Consider the following 15,273-nt stretch of genomic DNA (forward strand, 5'->3'; position numbering starts at 1 on the left):
AATGAAATAGATGCAGAAAAGAGTCCTGTAGTATCTTAAAGCCTAATGAATTTCTTGTGGCAGAATAAGCTTTTGTAATAAATGTGTTAAATCTGTAGCTCTTTGTTTACCCCTCACAGCATCCTTAACAAATGACAGATCCCAGGATTCTTTGGGAGAACTCACGTGCTTTGAATGTTTAGGGTGTTCACAGCCTAACAAAGCTACACCTATGGAAGATGAAATGAATGTGAATTTATCAATTGAATAATAAACCTGATGTTTCAATTGATAAATAAACAGTGAAGCACATTATGTCAATTTTAAACAAAAATGGATGGATTTATGAAACTAAAAAAAAAAAAAGGTCATGTGTATATCTACTGTGGGCAGTAAGCCATAGAGTGAGTTGGGGCAGAGTTCAGCAACCTCCACACAACTCTCTTGCTTTTAAAATAATTTTATATCTGATCATATCAAAACCAGATTTAAATTAAACAACTGGGGCTGGCATCATTACATCTTGCTTTAGCCTCAGATTCATGCCGTCTGGAGTGTAATCTCAATGATACTATTTTAGGAACCTCAGCAGAAGGAAATTCAATCTGGGCGAAAACAAAGCATGCAATCAAGGGAGAAATAAATGAGCACTCTGAAAATATACTACGAGGAGAAAACTAGCATGAGTAAGTGGAATGATCACTTTATGAGTCTATTTTAACCATGTTATTAACCATTCCTGCCACCATAATGTTTCTTTGGAGAGAATCCGATTCACACTTCACACCTGAATTTCTTCAGCTGAAAAGTGATTGTTCTTGTTCACAAGATACAGTAGTACCTCGGGTTACAGACACTTCAGGTTACAGACTCCACTAACCCAGAAATAATACCTTGGGTTAAGAACTTTGCTTCAGGATGAGAACAGAAATCATGTGGCAGTGGTGTGGCAGCAGCAGGAGGCCCCATTAGCTAAAGTAGTACCTCAAGTTAAGAACAGTTTCAGGTTAAGAATGGACCTCCAGAATGAATTAAGTTCTTAACCCGAGGTACCACTGTACTGTCCAAAGTTAGTTAGCACTTTTGGTAGGGGAATTTCTTTAGACAATACTTATCCTGCAAGTTCCAGAAGGTTAGTTCTGTTAAGCAGTTGAAAGAAGCGCAACACAGGTCAAAGATACACATGTCACACCTGGATGTCAGCTAGATGTCCAAGACACAGGTCCTGGGCTGCCCAGACTTCAAAACTGCCCTCTCAGCCTCAATGCTGTCAACCACAGAAAAGCAGAAGACTGCGTTTGACACCAGCTTGGCTGCAGGAGTTGCTGGAAGGAGGAATACAAGGCGCCATCCAACCGTCTTAGGGATTCCACTCCAGATTTGTGTAGGTTTTATTCCGTATCCTTTTCTTCTCCTTAAGATGGCTTAGTTGTCCATTTTGGTGTACGTTCAAAATCATGCATGGATAGCATCCCCTTTTCACATGCGTTAAATCATACGATACTGTGACACACACAGTACTGGTTAATCTTGAAAGTCTCCTAAGGAATCATAATTCCATGGCTGATATTGAAATGAAACCATTACTGTATTAGGCCCAACAAACAATTGCATGAACTACACCGACAGTGCAGTCAGCTATTTCTATAAACACTATTTTGCCCTTTTCCTAACCACCATACACAAGGTGAGCAGCTGTGTTTATCCAAGCTCATACTAAGGTTTCCCCTCAGGGTAACTTAGACCCAAGATCAAGGAGTGGGCTTTAGATACAGGTGGACTCCATTTTGAATCAAGATGGTGGACTCAACCTTTCAAAACTGCGCTCATTTTAACCACTGATTTCAAAATTGCCCTGATGTTTTTGGTTTCTTAGAATTCTGCAGTGATGCCAGATAAAGGCTGTTAGTTCATTATAAGAATGCACAACACAGACTTTCCTCACTTCTCTGTTATTCTAGACCAGCTAGTGACTAGATTATTAACTATTTTCTGTATTTATGCCACTCAGAGAGGACAATCAGTATTAGGCCTGCCAGCCTTTAAAGGAAGACTTCTGGAACAGTTTGAAGAGGGAACACCAGTTGCTTAGGTAGAAATATTATTTCTACAGAGCAATGCCAATCTGATGTGAAGTTTGCCAGCAACTGAAGTCTCTGGTAAACAGTTTATGTGGTTTATGAAAACCCAGTGTCGACCCTAAATGAATTTGCCAGCTGCTGGATTTTCTCAATTATTTCCTATTATAGTTTTCATGATGAGTAGCCAAAAACAGGAACATGATTTACCCAAGGAATATATACCAGAGCGAAGACTCCCGTCTAGAGTGCCATTAAACACAATAGAGCAAGCTTGTCATGATTAACTTTGTCCCCAGTGACTTCTTTCTTTAAAATAAAAACTTTAGGAACAGTTTATATACCAGTTACACACACACCAAAATATATATGTAAAATAAAGAACAGGAATAGAGCACAGGTATTGAACACAAATATCACATGCCAAAACACTTTCCTGCTATTATGGTTTTACTTTCTTTGACACATCCCAGTGATTTCAGTGGGATTGAAATCCTGCGCACCATTCAGTGGGGCTTGAATCTCTGTAGACATATTTAGGATTACAGCATACTGTCCTATAGATCAGGGCCAAAGGGTACACAATAAATGACATCCCACTGCCCTTTTGAAACAGCAACACGGGGCTGTGTTGCAATAAATGGTTTGAGGGTTGTTGCCTGAAGTCTTAAACCCTAGAACTGATCTTTGCATTCTGGATTTGTTGGGAAACCTGTGCCTATTATGTGCCTCATTAAAAGATATCGACTGCTGCTTGATGTCAACCAACTCTGGAACTTCATCCCCAGAGACAGGCTTCCTCCTTGTTGTCCTTCAGCTGACAGGTGAAGACCTTATTGATCCAATAGGCTTTGGGGAATTGACTGATTTTAATGAAAGGGTCGGTGCTGTTTCTGCTGTAATTATTTGTATGTTTAAAACAGATTTTATATAGGCATGTAGTTTCAATTCTACCGGTGTTTAATTGCTTTTCAACAATTTTTAACAATTCTTGTTTTCATCTGTAAGCTGCCTTGAGCGCCATCAAGGGAAAAGGGTAGGGGATAACTAAAGAACAACAAGAACCAACCCACAGGGCTGAGGGTGGCCAGAGGGAAAACAGAACAGGGCTTTGAATAGTTGCATTGAAAGAAAAGTTCAGTCAGCACAACTTTGAGCAGGGGTAACTTGTATATCAAACGGCACCTGATGAAATTTGCTTTTCTTTAAAACTCTAAATACAGGAGCCCTATTTCTCTGGCTACCCTATCTGTAAAACCAACAACTGTCTGGGTCAACAACTTTTTAGCCTTAGCAGCATGTTTGTGTGGCTAAATAACCCTTCTGGTACCTCGACACTGACTGCATAATACAGTGCTCCCTGAGAATACAGATTTTGACATCGCTGGGCTACTGTAAGGCTGGAAGCCCTGTTTTTGCCTGACCTTAGAGATATCTCCACCCTTCTACTTTAGAGTCCTGAAACAAGATTTTATGCTATTTCAGCACCAAGGGTGCTCTCAAATGTAATAGTGTTACTTGCAGATTACATTCTCTCATTTAACTTGAGTGTTGTATCACTAGTTACTAGTTTGGGCTATATGCGGCTTAACACAAACAAGTTTAAGGCCCTATCTGTACCATATATTTACAGCAGTATTACATCACTTTAAACAGTTATGGGTTCTACTAAAGAATCCTGGGAAATTTAGTTTGTTAAGGGTTCCGGGAGTTGTTAAGTGACCCCATTCCCCTCACGGAACTACAACCCCCAGAGTTCCCTGGGAAGAACTCCAGGGACTGTACCATTGTGAGCAAAACTGGGATCTCCTAACAGCTTTCTGCACCATAGGAGCCAAATCCTAGGCCCCCAATAAGCTATTTGAGGGAGCTGACTCCCCAAGTTGATAGGCATTGCCATTCAAATGGTGTGAGTGCACTGCATCATGTGATCACTTATATGGGGCAGGGCTTCCCTGGGGCCCCCAATATTTAATTTGAGTTGGCACCCCTGCTCAGCACCCTTAACAAAACACAGCCCCCAGAATTCTGTGTTGGAAGCCACGACTGTTTAAAATGTTTTAAATGTATGCTTTAAATGTATAGTCCAGATAAGGTTTTAGATCATTTAACTCCACATAGAACACGTACTCTATGTGCAGTCCCCAAAAGGACTGGCAGGTGACGAGATAATTATCCTCTTGAGGGGGTAAAAAACCATAATGTCTATCCAGCATACATGGAACAGAGGTTTCTGTGCTATTATGCTGGCAGAGTTCCAGCCGTCTGTTTTTCATCGTAACAGATTGTGCTCGACTGACTTATGGCACCACACATCTCAGGGTTAGTTGGTTGCAACCATATGGTGGCTTTAAAAGGGCCTGCCATTCAACCAGACACCAGAATTCAGTGCAGTTCATTCTTTGCTTTACAACTAATACACAAATGTATATCTCGTGATGTCTAATAATTATCTAGTGATGTCTAATAATCATCTAATCATAATTTATAAACACTTTGCCTCCTGACTTCCTTCTGGTAGAATTCTGAGTTCGCCATGGGCTTCATCTGCACTGTTCATTTAAAGAGGTATTATACCACTTTAAGTAGTCATAGGTAAAGGCAAAGGGACCCCTGACCATTAGGTCCAGTCGTGACCGACTCTTCTCACTTTATTGGCCGAGGGAGCCGGCATACAGCTTCTGGGTCATGTGGCCAGCATGACTAAGCTGCTTCTGGCAAACCAGAGCAGCGCATGGAAACGCCGTTTATCTTCCCACCAGAGCGGTACCTATTTATCTACTTGCACTTTGACATGCTTTTGAACTGCTAGGTTGGCAGGAGCGGGGACAGAGCAACGGGAGCTCACCCCGTCATGGGGATTCGAACCACTGACCTTCTGATCCGCAAGCCCTAGGCTCTGTGGTTTTACCCACAGCGCCACCTGCATCCCTAAGTAGTCATGGCTCCCCACAAAACATTCTGGGAACTGTCGATTCTGAGAGTTATTAGAAGACACCCACCCACCCCCATTTTCCCTCAGAGTGGTTTAACAATAGGGTTGCCATATTTCAAGAAGTAAAAATCTGGACACTTTTTTGGGGAAACTTGTTCAGCTTTTTTTGGAAGGTCAGCCAAAGAAAGTTGTTGAGCTCTGGCCAATTTTCTGAAATTCCCCTTGGACCTATGGCTTTACTTTTCTGAGGAAATGAATTCCGGTGAGAAAGGTGGAGCAGGCTATTAGAATTTGTTATATCCCAACTTCACAGGCTTGCACAGGTTCAGCATAAACAACATACTAACACCGGCCTATGAGGAAGAAAGGTATGAGCTAAAATGATGTTGCAGTTCATAAAGACTCCTGGGTGTACAAATTTTCCTGGATCATTTTTATAGACTTTGTTTGGCAATTATAACATTACACACTAGGCACTGATGAAGCTGGCAGGAGATGCTTTTAGCTCTACAGGGATAACAAAGGAGGAGGCTTTTTGTTTTGTTTCTTGAGGCAAAGCTTCCCATTTTCTTTTAAAGATCTCCGCTGACTATTTTGATAGCATGCTGAATGGGAACAGCAGAAGGTCACCTTGCAATTGATACGCCGTAAGCAGATTGCAGTCCCACAATTAACATGCTTTTTGTACAAACCAAACGAAGGCCATTTCTCGAGAGTTAATGTGTTAGATTTACACAAGGTTTTAAATGAACAGAAAGCGAGCTGAAACATGGGAGGCTTTTTGCCATTCAGAGGGTGTGCAGTCTCAATGGAAGGGATCGATGCTGTGTTTCGTGAGGAATGTACTGCTTTTCAGAGAAACCTGCAGGTGGAAGTAAGTTCACCAGAAGGTTCATTTTTTATGTATGTGAAAAGCCTAAACAGATCCCTGGCTTGAGCCCTTGCTAGAAGACTCCATTCCAGAGTCAAAGCAACAAGAGGTGCTTCACATGAGGCAATTTTGAGCCGTATCAGTTTGGAACATTACTTGGAAAAAAGCAATGGTGGTAAGGGGGAAAAGATAGGTAAGCACATAAGAGCCCTGCTAGATCCGTCCAAAATTTAATCTTGCCATGCATCATGTTTCCCCAAAAAGCCCACCCAGATGCCTCCAGGAAGCCTACCAGTCAGGTGTAAAGGCAATAGCCCAACCCAACTTGTATTCAGTGGTGTACCATCTCTAAACATTAATATCCCATGTAGCCAGGTCTATCCTCCATGAATTCATTGTTGCAGATATTAATATTGCACAGTTTGAAGTGACTGGAAGCATTAGAACTAACTTCTTTTGGAAGAAATCATTGTCCAAGCCTATAAAAATATTATTCAAAGTTTTACTGGCAGAACTTTTCCAAAAAACAGAACATAAGCATCTAAGATACAACCAAAATATCCATACAATGTCTTGTGCTGTCCAGCACTGGCTCAGCATCTTCTTAGAAATAAAAGATTCCAAAAATCCAAACTGTGTCTCTCTCCCATTCCAGCCTCCATTGGCCTTAGGCTATGCAGCTTTGGAGAGCCATTTTTGTGCATGGTTCTCCCTGTAGGATTCAGAGACACTAACAGCCCCCACCCTTTCAAGCTGGCGAATTTGCAACTCAATACCTTCATCACACGATCTAAGGTTACAACACTCACATGTTAGCTACCAGAGAACAACAATCAGTTAGCTATTTATCAACTCAGCAAGAGCTCAGAGTCCATTTAGAAAACTATTGTGGAAAAAACTCCAATGTTAGGAATACATTTTTAGCCATTTCCCATGCTAAATCTTCATTAATACACATGCATTTTTCATTTATGTGCGAATTAAATCAATTAACATTAGTCTCCTCATCATTTAAACCATCTAGGAAACTCTGTCATGCTGTCAGACGACTGGTCAATCTAGATGACTATTATTTGCATCAGGCATGGCTAACATAGTGCTCTACAGACATTGTGGACTACAACTCCCATCATTCAGGATCATTGGACATGGTGGCTGGGGCTTATGGGATTTGTAGCCTGCTACATATGCAGGCCATCATCTTGGCTTCCACTGGCGTACATTGATTGGAACTGGCTCCCCAGGTTTCAGACAGGAGTGTTTCCTAGTCCTTCCCAGGGACTGAGTCCCAAATCTCTCGTAGACAAACCCTGTATTCCTCTACTTTTGAGCTATGGCACATCCCCAAGCCGGTGGCCATCGCTATGTTTTCATGTTATCGAAATACTTTAAGTTAATTATGTGTTGTGCAAGTAGTACTTTCTTTTGTGAAAGTGTATTGCCAATCAATTTCATTGATCAGCGCCAAGTTCTAGTATTGTAAGAGAAAGTTTCTCTGTGCACTTTCTCCATGCCATAAATCATTTCCAATCATCTGTCATTTCCTCCCTTGAACATCTTTAAACAAATACACACACCCCCAAGATAAAAAAGCAAGCACTTTTTTTGTACAAGAAGGAGAGTGGGGGCATAGTATGGGGTTCAGATGTTGGAAGCCCAGGTTCAACTCTATGCTCAACTATGAAGTTCTTTGAATGTTCTTGGACAAGAACATTCAATGTCCCTCAGGCTAGTTTAGCACACAGAATTGCTAGGTGAGTAAATAAATATGTGACAATCTCAAGAAGATTGCCTCCAATTCCTCAGAAGGAGGGTAGGATAAGAGTCTAACAAACTGACCTTTTAACATGGTGGCTTAATGCGTGATACAACCTAGCATAGAGAACAGGTGGCACTGTGGTCTAAACCACTGAGCCTCTTGGGCTTGCCGATCAGAAGGTCAGTGGTTCGAATCCCTGCAACGGGGTGAGCTCCCGTTGCTCTGTCCCTCCTCCTGCCAACCTAGCAGTTCAAAAGCACGTCAAAGTGCAAGTAGACAACTAGGTACCGCTGTGGCGGGAAGGTAAACAGCGTTTCCGTGCGCTCTGGCTTTTGCTGCTGTATCCCGTTGCATCAGAAGCAGTTTAGTCATGCTGACCACGTGACCTGGAAAGCTGTCTGTGGACAAACACTGGTTCCCTTGGCCTGAAAGTGAGCTGAGCGTTGCATCCCATAGTCCAATTTCACTGGACTTAAGTGTCCAGGGGTCCTTTACCTTTACAAATAAATAAATAAATCTTATGAGGAATGGCTCATGGGAGTTGGATATGTTCAGCCAGAAGAAGACAAGACTGAGAGGTCATGTTAGCCATCTTTTGAAGAGGGAGCAAGTTTTCTGCTGCTCCAGGTAGCACACTAGACCTTTTTTGCATGCAAAACATGTGGTTTATTATTAAGTTAATGTCTCTTCTAAAAGAACAATAATTGTACATGAACTTAATGATTATGGGGAATTTACCTACCTGTTGCCCCAAATCATCCTTGAGAGATGTGCATTTCATGGGCGTAGATGAACAACAACTTTGGCTGCCTTTCCTCCCAACAAAAATCCTGGCTACGCCCATAGCACATTACCTCAACAATTCTAGTCTTGTTTGTGCTAGAGCAAACAAGCATAAGTTCCTCAATCTCATGAAGCCTTTGCCAACCTAATGCCCCCCAACCTGATGTACTTACTGGAGTTGATAGGAATTGAAGTTGAAACCATCAGGAGGGCATCATTTGGCAAAGGCTGATCTAGGGGCTGCCTTGTGCCTTACCATTTTCATACATATAGACCAAATGGTCTATATAGGAAAAAGACGAGTTTACAATGAAGTGGGAAGTAAAACAGCAATTCTTCACATGTATATAGTGCTTTAAAGAGGTATTTCATGGACATTTCCATGCTATAGCAGGTGGTGGCTGCTCGATTCATATATTTGCAGGGCAAAAAGATACCCTGCACTTCACACATTATAGCAAATTTATATTTTCCTACTCAAATCTGTGTGTGATCTCCCTGTAGGCAAATTATACTGTGCGAAGTGTTTTGCATCGTAAGTGGTACAAGTTTGTGTTTTGAAAGCTGATTTTTTTATATATATAAGCAGTGCTTCGTCAAATCAAAGTCATACATTTTAATTTGGTATTCTGAGAATAATTCGCTGCCTAATTGGTTACGCTGGCACCAATATCTAGAAATGTGTATAGGCAATTGTGCAGTTTAATTATATGCCTTGCTGACTTATGGAATCCCTTTGATTGCCCATGAAATCAGATAACTAGTACATTTATAATTGACAGAGTAGACACACCAAATGCTTACGCAAATTTTTGATAATACTTTAATGCCAAGATTTCAAAGGGAGGTAGGTAGCATCATGAAATAAAACCTAAATTAAGCCATCCAACAAACCAACAATAATTGGCTGCTTAGCATAAATGATCTTTATATAAAGGTGAAGCAGAAAACATTTGAGCACCCATCTGGAAAAATGAGCAGTTTCGCAATTACACCTTGGAAGTCTCCTGGAAAGAAAAGAAAATCATCCCAGCAAAACGAATTCCTGCCCATATGTTTTAAAGCTGAAAAAGAAAAGTTCACAAAATCACATCGTTACTATCAGAGGCACCAGAAAGAATTGGTATTAGAACACTGAAAATTGTGACAATGGTGGTATAATTAAGCTTAAGGCCAGAGGTTCCAGAAGTTCCTTGAATGAGGAAGGAAATAAGGGGCAGGGAAGGGGACAAGGACAAATGTATGTGACCCCCGAGCCATGGAGATAAGTAACTATGCAACTTTTAGAAGACACCTGAAGGCAGCCCTGTATAGGAAGTTTTTTAATGTTTCATGTTTTATTATGTTTTTATATGTGTCGGAAGCTGCTCAGAGTGGCTGGGGCAACCCAGTCAGATGGGCAAGGTATAAAATATTATTATTATTATTATTATTATTATTATTATTATTAAATAGGACACCCCTCATTTCATCAGAGAAATGTTGGAGGGTATGCAGCAAGTCCTAGCAGCTATATACCAGGTTGTTGATCCGTTGTTCACCAATACACACAACTATTGCAATTTTCGTGCCTCCTGGTATTAGGGTGGATCTGTTACAGTGAGTACCCTTCCCAAGCCCATGGGGTACTACACTAACCCACCCAAGCCCTGAAATTGCAAAGACCCATGCCAAATGACATTTCCTCCCTCTCTGTAGGTTTAATAAACAACTAAGTAATAAGGCTACAGATCTTAAGAGGCGCACTGTATTACGAACAGACTTGACTGGCTAAATGGGAGAAAAAGATATTCATAGGATTCTCTGGAGAAATATGTGCACAGCCCATAGTCTAAGCACATAATGAATCTGGCCAGTGCGAGCCCCCGAACGTTTTTAATGCCTCTTCCACGTAAGTGAAAAGGCAGTGAGAACTAGAGAAATGACTTGGCAATGTGCGTGTGGAGAATGAAAGGCTTCAGTAAAACAGTCAGGCAATGAAAGCTACTCCCAGCCACCAATGTTCTCACCTCATATTTCCCCCCTCAAAAGCCTGTGTCATCCGACCATCTAAATGTAAGGCTGGAATAGAGAACTTTTATAATCTTTCACTACCACAGAGCCCCGAGTGTTGAATTATAGACTGCCACTTCCTGCTTCTTCTTGCTTCGTTTGATAATGGTATTGATTCATCCCTTTCCTTTAGCAAGTCAGAGGGCAAAGCAGAGGGAAAGAAATAGTCTCTTCTTCAGATCCTCCGTAGCACAACATCCCAGAGACAGAGAGCTTGCCCTCAACCCTTCGGCCTGGACCTGTCCAGAGCTGTGCAATCACCTAATTGACTTCCAGATGTTGTAATTAGATTCACCTAATGGGGAGAACACTTAGTTTTACACCATTTGCTTAATTGGTTACTTTCTTCGGCTTTCCACAATATAACCTCAAGTGCAAAGCCTGCCTCGAAGTGTGCCAGAAATGAAAATGGAGGAAAATGCCAAGACTGTGTCACCTTCGCCGGGAGATTATAAAACAAAACGCTGCAGCTTTACAGGCAGACCTTCCTCGCACCCGCTTCCTGCAGCGCTCCTTCCGCATGCCCAGGACCTTCTGAAATCATTTGGTGTCTTTAAGCTGTTTATTAGTATCAGTGTCAGACTGCTAATAGGTGCAGGCAGACATATCAATCACATATAGTAAGAATGACACCGGCAGCAAATCAAGGAAAACTGCATTAGCTCCCAAGGCCTCCCACGTTTGGAAAAAGAAGGCATTTGACAAAGGCAGCTGATGAACTCTTTCCCTCATTGTCATGTACGCAGTGTGGCAGAAGGCAATTTGAGAGTAATTTCCATAGGCGTAATAAACTTTCCAGATGACTTGTTAATAGGAGCAGCTTGGAGTTAGTTGGCTAGATACTCGTCTAAAGGTGATGCTTTTACCTTTAAGTGCACTGAGGCCTGGGCTGCAGATGATGACAATTGTGCGGATTAGAGCCACAATAGGGGATTTAAAAAACAACAACAACAATAGCAATATTGAGTGGGGAATTTTTTGATCAGGACTGCATTCAGGGAGGGTCATTTTAAACCTTCCCTTGTCAGCCAGAATCCCAATGGAAAGTCCTCTATGCTGTGATTAGTGATGGTGTGATGTGTGTGTGTGTGTGTGTAATCCTGGGGTCAGCAAACTTTTTCAGCAGGGGGCTGGTCCACTGTCCCTCAGACCTTGTGGTGGGCCAGACTATATGGGGGGGGGGATGAACAAATTCCTATGCCCCACAAATAACCCAGAGATGCATTTTAAATAAAAGCACACATTCTACTCATGTAAAAACACTAGGCAAGCCCCCAAATAACCCAGAGATGCATTTAAAATAAAAGGACACATTCTACTCATGTAAAAACACGCTGATTCCTGGACCGTCCATGGGCCGGATTCAGAAGGCGATTGGGCCATATCCGGCCCCCAGGCCTTAGTTTGCCTACCCATGGTATAATTCAATTGACACCATTGCACCTATGCCACAGTTGGTGACATATGCAGCGGGGAGGTCTCTATAACTATTTATCAGGATCACTACTGGGAGGGAAAGAGCTAAACTTTTCCACAGCCAGAATTTCTGTCCCAGTGGAAATGCACCCATCCACTCATAGCAAGTGTTAGCAATTATTGTCATTGTTATATTTGTACCCAGCCCATCTGACTGGGCTGCCCCAGCCACTCTGGGCGGCTTCCAACATATATAAAAACGTAATAAAACATTACACATTAAAAAGCTTCCCTATACAGTGGTATCTCGGGTTAAGTACTTAATTCGTTCTGGAGGTCTGTTCTTAACCTGAAACTGTTCTTAACCTGAAGCACCACTTTAGCTAATGGGGCCTCCTGCTGCCACTGCATGATTTCTGTTCTCATCCTGAAGCAAAGTTCTTAACCCGAGGTAATATTTCTGGGTTAGCGGAGTCTGTAACCTGAACTGTATGCAACCTGAAGCATATGTAACACAAGGTACCACTGTACAGGGCTGCTTTCAGATGTCTTCTAAAAGTTATATAGTTACTCATCTCTTTGACATCTTATGGGAGGGCATTCAACAGGGCAGGTGCCCCTACCGAGAAGGCCCTCTGCCTGGTTCCCTGTAGCTTTACCGTATTTTTTGCCCCATAAGGCGCACTGGCCCATAGGACGCACCTAGTTTTTTTGGGGGGAAATAAAGAAAAAATATTTATTTCCCCCCCCCCCCAGGTGTGGGGCTGGGGCGGGAAGCTGTCCCCCGAGTTTGCGGGGCTGGCGACGGGGAGGAGCAGGCTTCTCCCCGCCGCCAGCCTCCAAACCAGGTCAGGGGACAGCGGGATGGCGGCGTTCCACCACCCCGCTGTCCCCCGAGCTTGTGGGGCTGGCAGTTTGGCTCTCCTGAAGCCTGCATTCGCCCCATAGGACGCACACACATTTCCCCTTCATTTTTGGAGGGGGGAAGTGCGTCCTATAGGGTGAAAAATATGGTACTTCTCGTAGTGAGGAAACTGCCAGAAGGCCCTTGGAGCTGGACCTCAGTGTCTGGGCTGAATGATGGGGTTGGAGATGTTTTAGGGCTTTAAAGGTCAGCACTTACACTTTGAATTGTACTCAGAAACATACTGGGAGCCAATGGCCTTTGATATTAGGGTGGTCAGGTACGAAAAAAGAGGCAGGGCTCCTTAATGGCTGCGTAAAAGCTATACCTGATGAAATTACATTTTTACACAACTCTTAAGGGGGCAGAAATGTACCCTGACTGCTTGTAAGAAAGAAGGTGGGGAGATGGGGGCTGCCAGAGGGCAGGCTGAAATTGCTCATTCACCCTAATGGACCAAAATAAATTGATGTTGATGTGTTTTTGAAGCTGGACCAATATCCCAGGAACAGTTTCTTGCAACAAGAGAATCAGGCACCTGTTGTGCGACATAGAGAATGGACGGCTATTTCTCACTTTCTCTGCAAAGCTTGTCTTTCTGGAAAGCGTGTTCTCATTAAAAAGAGAGCACGTGTTGCGGTTGGGGCCAGCAGAAACATCCCTAGTTGCCAGCCAGGCTGTGGCAAGGGAATTGAATGGATTGGTGGCTGCCATTACTAGGGTAAATTGCATGTTGCCAATTAAGGGGTGGGATCAGAGGTTATTTATACTGGGTCCACTGAGTGTTCCTTTCTCTTTCGCTGTGGACACCGGATCACCCGCCCGCCCTCCCTTGAAAGGGCTTCTGCTTGACCTTGCTATGCCTGTCATGGGGTCGTTCGCCTTGGTGCGGGGGCCTGGTAGGAATTTACCTTTTGGCTGATTAGTGTGTGCCAATTGGGTTTTGCCTACTACGTAGCAAATCGTCACAACTTGTAAGGTTGGCGGTTAGGCATTGGTTAAATTGGTTGGTGGAGGGGTATGGATTGGCTGTGCCTACCCCTCCAATGCTGCTGCAGAATGGGAATTCCGTTAAAGGAATTCTGGGGCTTACCATCCCCTTGTCCAAACCCCTGGAATCGGGTGCGGGCCGTGTAAGACCCCAAGGCGCATGCAGGGAGGAACTGAAGGGTCTGTGTCGCAGCCCCAGTTGCCCTGCCTGTTCCTCCACACTGACTTACGCTGGAATCCGGGAGTCAGTGCTATCCCCCAAGGTGGGGGGGATAGCTAGTCATAACCAATGCCTAAGCAACCATTCACAATCTTGTATGATAATAAAGTTGTGGCCAAAATTATGCCAAAAACCTTAAACAAAAATTATGTGTGATGTGTGAGTTATTGGGGAAGGGATGTTTTGGGGACCTCAGCACGCAAGCAGCTTTTAAAATGGTACTGTCGGCCTACATACATGGTAAACGTAAAGTCCACTTTGTGTGTGTGTCCTTCAGGGAGTAAATTCATTCATAAAACAAAATCCAAAAATCCCAGCTGAAATACGCTGTGCAGAGATTAATTTGATTTGAACACAGTATCATAAATGAGGCTTTGCAGTGATTTTCAAAATGGCTAAAAAATAAAATATTGGCAGCACAGCTGGTGACTGTTTGCTTTTGCTCTTATAAAAAGGGCTGAGATTTGGGGGGAGGAAATAGTTGCAATCATGTATCTAAAGACTATCATAAGACCTAGATCAAAAGGGATCAGGTTAAGGCTTCAAAGTCTATTTATTACAAGCACTGTCTTCCTTTTGGACATATGCCTTGGCATTGTTAATACTGTTTTACTACAGGTTTTTTTTTGGGGGGGTTGTTATGTATGATCCTTTGGTAACAGCAGCTATGTGATACCTATGATCCGTTAACCAACATGAAATAGTTCTGCTGCAATTAAAGTCCTCTAGTCCATTTTAAAACACACACGCAAACCTACATTTGCACAAGACTCATGAACACTGGAATTGCCTAAGCCACAGTCCAATCCTAGACATGTAAGTCTCAGTGAATTAATGGGACTTAATCCCAGGGAGAGATGTAAGAAGGCTTTCTTTTCTATTCCACCATTTATTCATCACATGCAGAACTGTTTCTATTCTGTTTGTATACCTCTAAAAACTACAAAAATTATGTTGTCATTAAGTTATTCCATCTCTTTCATTTCAGTGCAAAGGAAACACAAAGCAAACAGAAAGGGGGAAAAACATTATCAATTACATATTGTTTGGAGACTGAAACTGAATTGATTTCTGTTCCAGGCATGAAGTTGAATCAGTGAATATCACCTGTTTCTGCTCCCATTTCCTGAGAATTCTCTGATATCCCTGCTCCTAGGTAAGGGGCTGTAGAATTCCAGCCTAAATTGACTCTGGCTCAGAGGAACAACTATAATTTACCCAAATAATTATTTCCTTAAGCATATAATGAGAATCAATAGTTAGGTTAGCGGCCCCAGTCACCTTCA

General features: G+C 42.6%; 2 long non-coding RNA genes across 2 annotated transcripts in view; one reads left to right on the forward strand and one right to left on the reverse strand.

Moving 5' to 3' along the window:
* LOC309353872 overlaps positions 1–15,273 on the forward strand; it is a 271,613-nt gene that overhangs the window by 201,586 nt on the left and 54,754 nt on the right. The window lies entirely within an intron of this gene.
* LOC309353904 overlaps positions 11,634–15,273 on the reverse strand; it is a 77,239-nt gene continuing 73,599 nt past the window's right edge. Inside the window, exon 2 of the long non-coding RNA XR_014162133.1 lies at positions 11,634–11,791. This is a non-coding gene — a long non-coding RNA (uncharacterized lncRNA). The remainder of the gene's footprint in view (positions 11,792–15,273) is intronic.

Source organism: Podarcis melisellensis (genome assembly GCF_964234715.1).
Source record: "Podarcis melisellensis genome assembly, chromosome: 12".
NCBI classification, from domain to species: Eukaryota; Metazoa; Chordata; class Lepidosauria; order Squamata; family Lacertidae; genus Podarcis; species Podarcis melisellensis.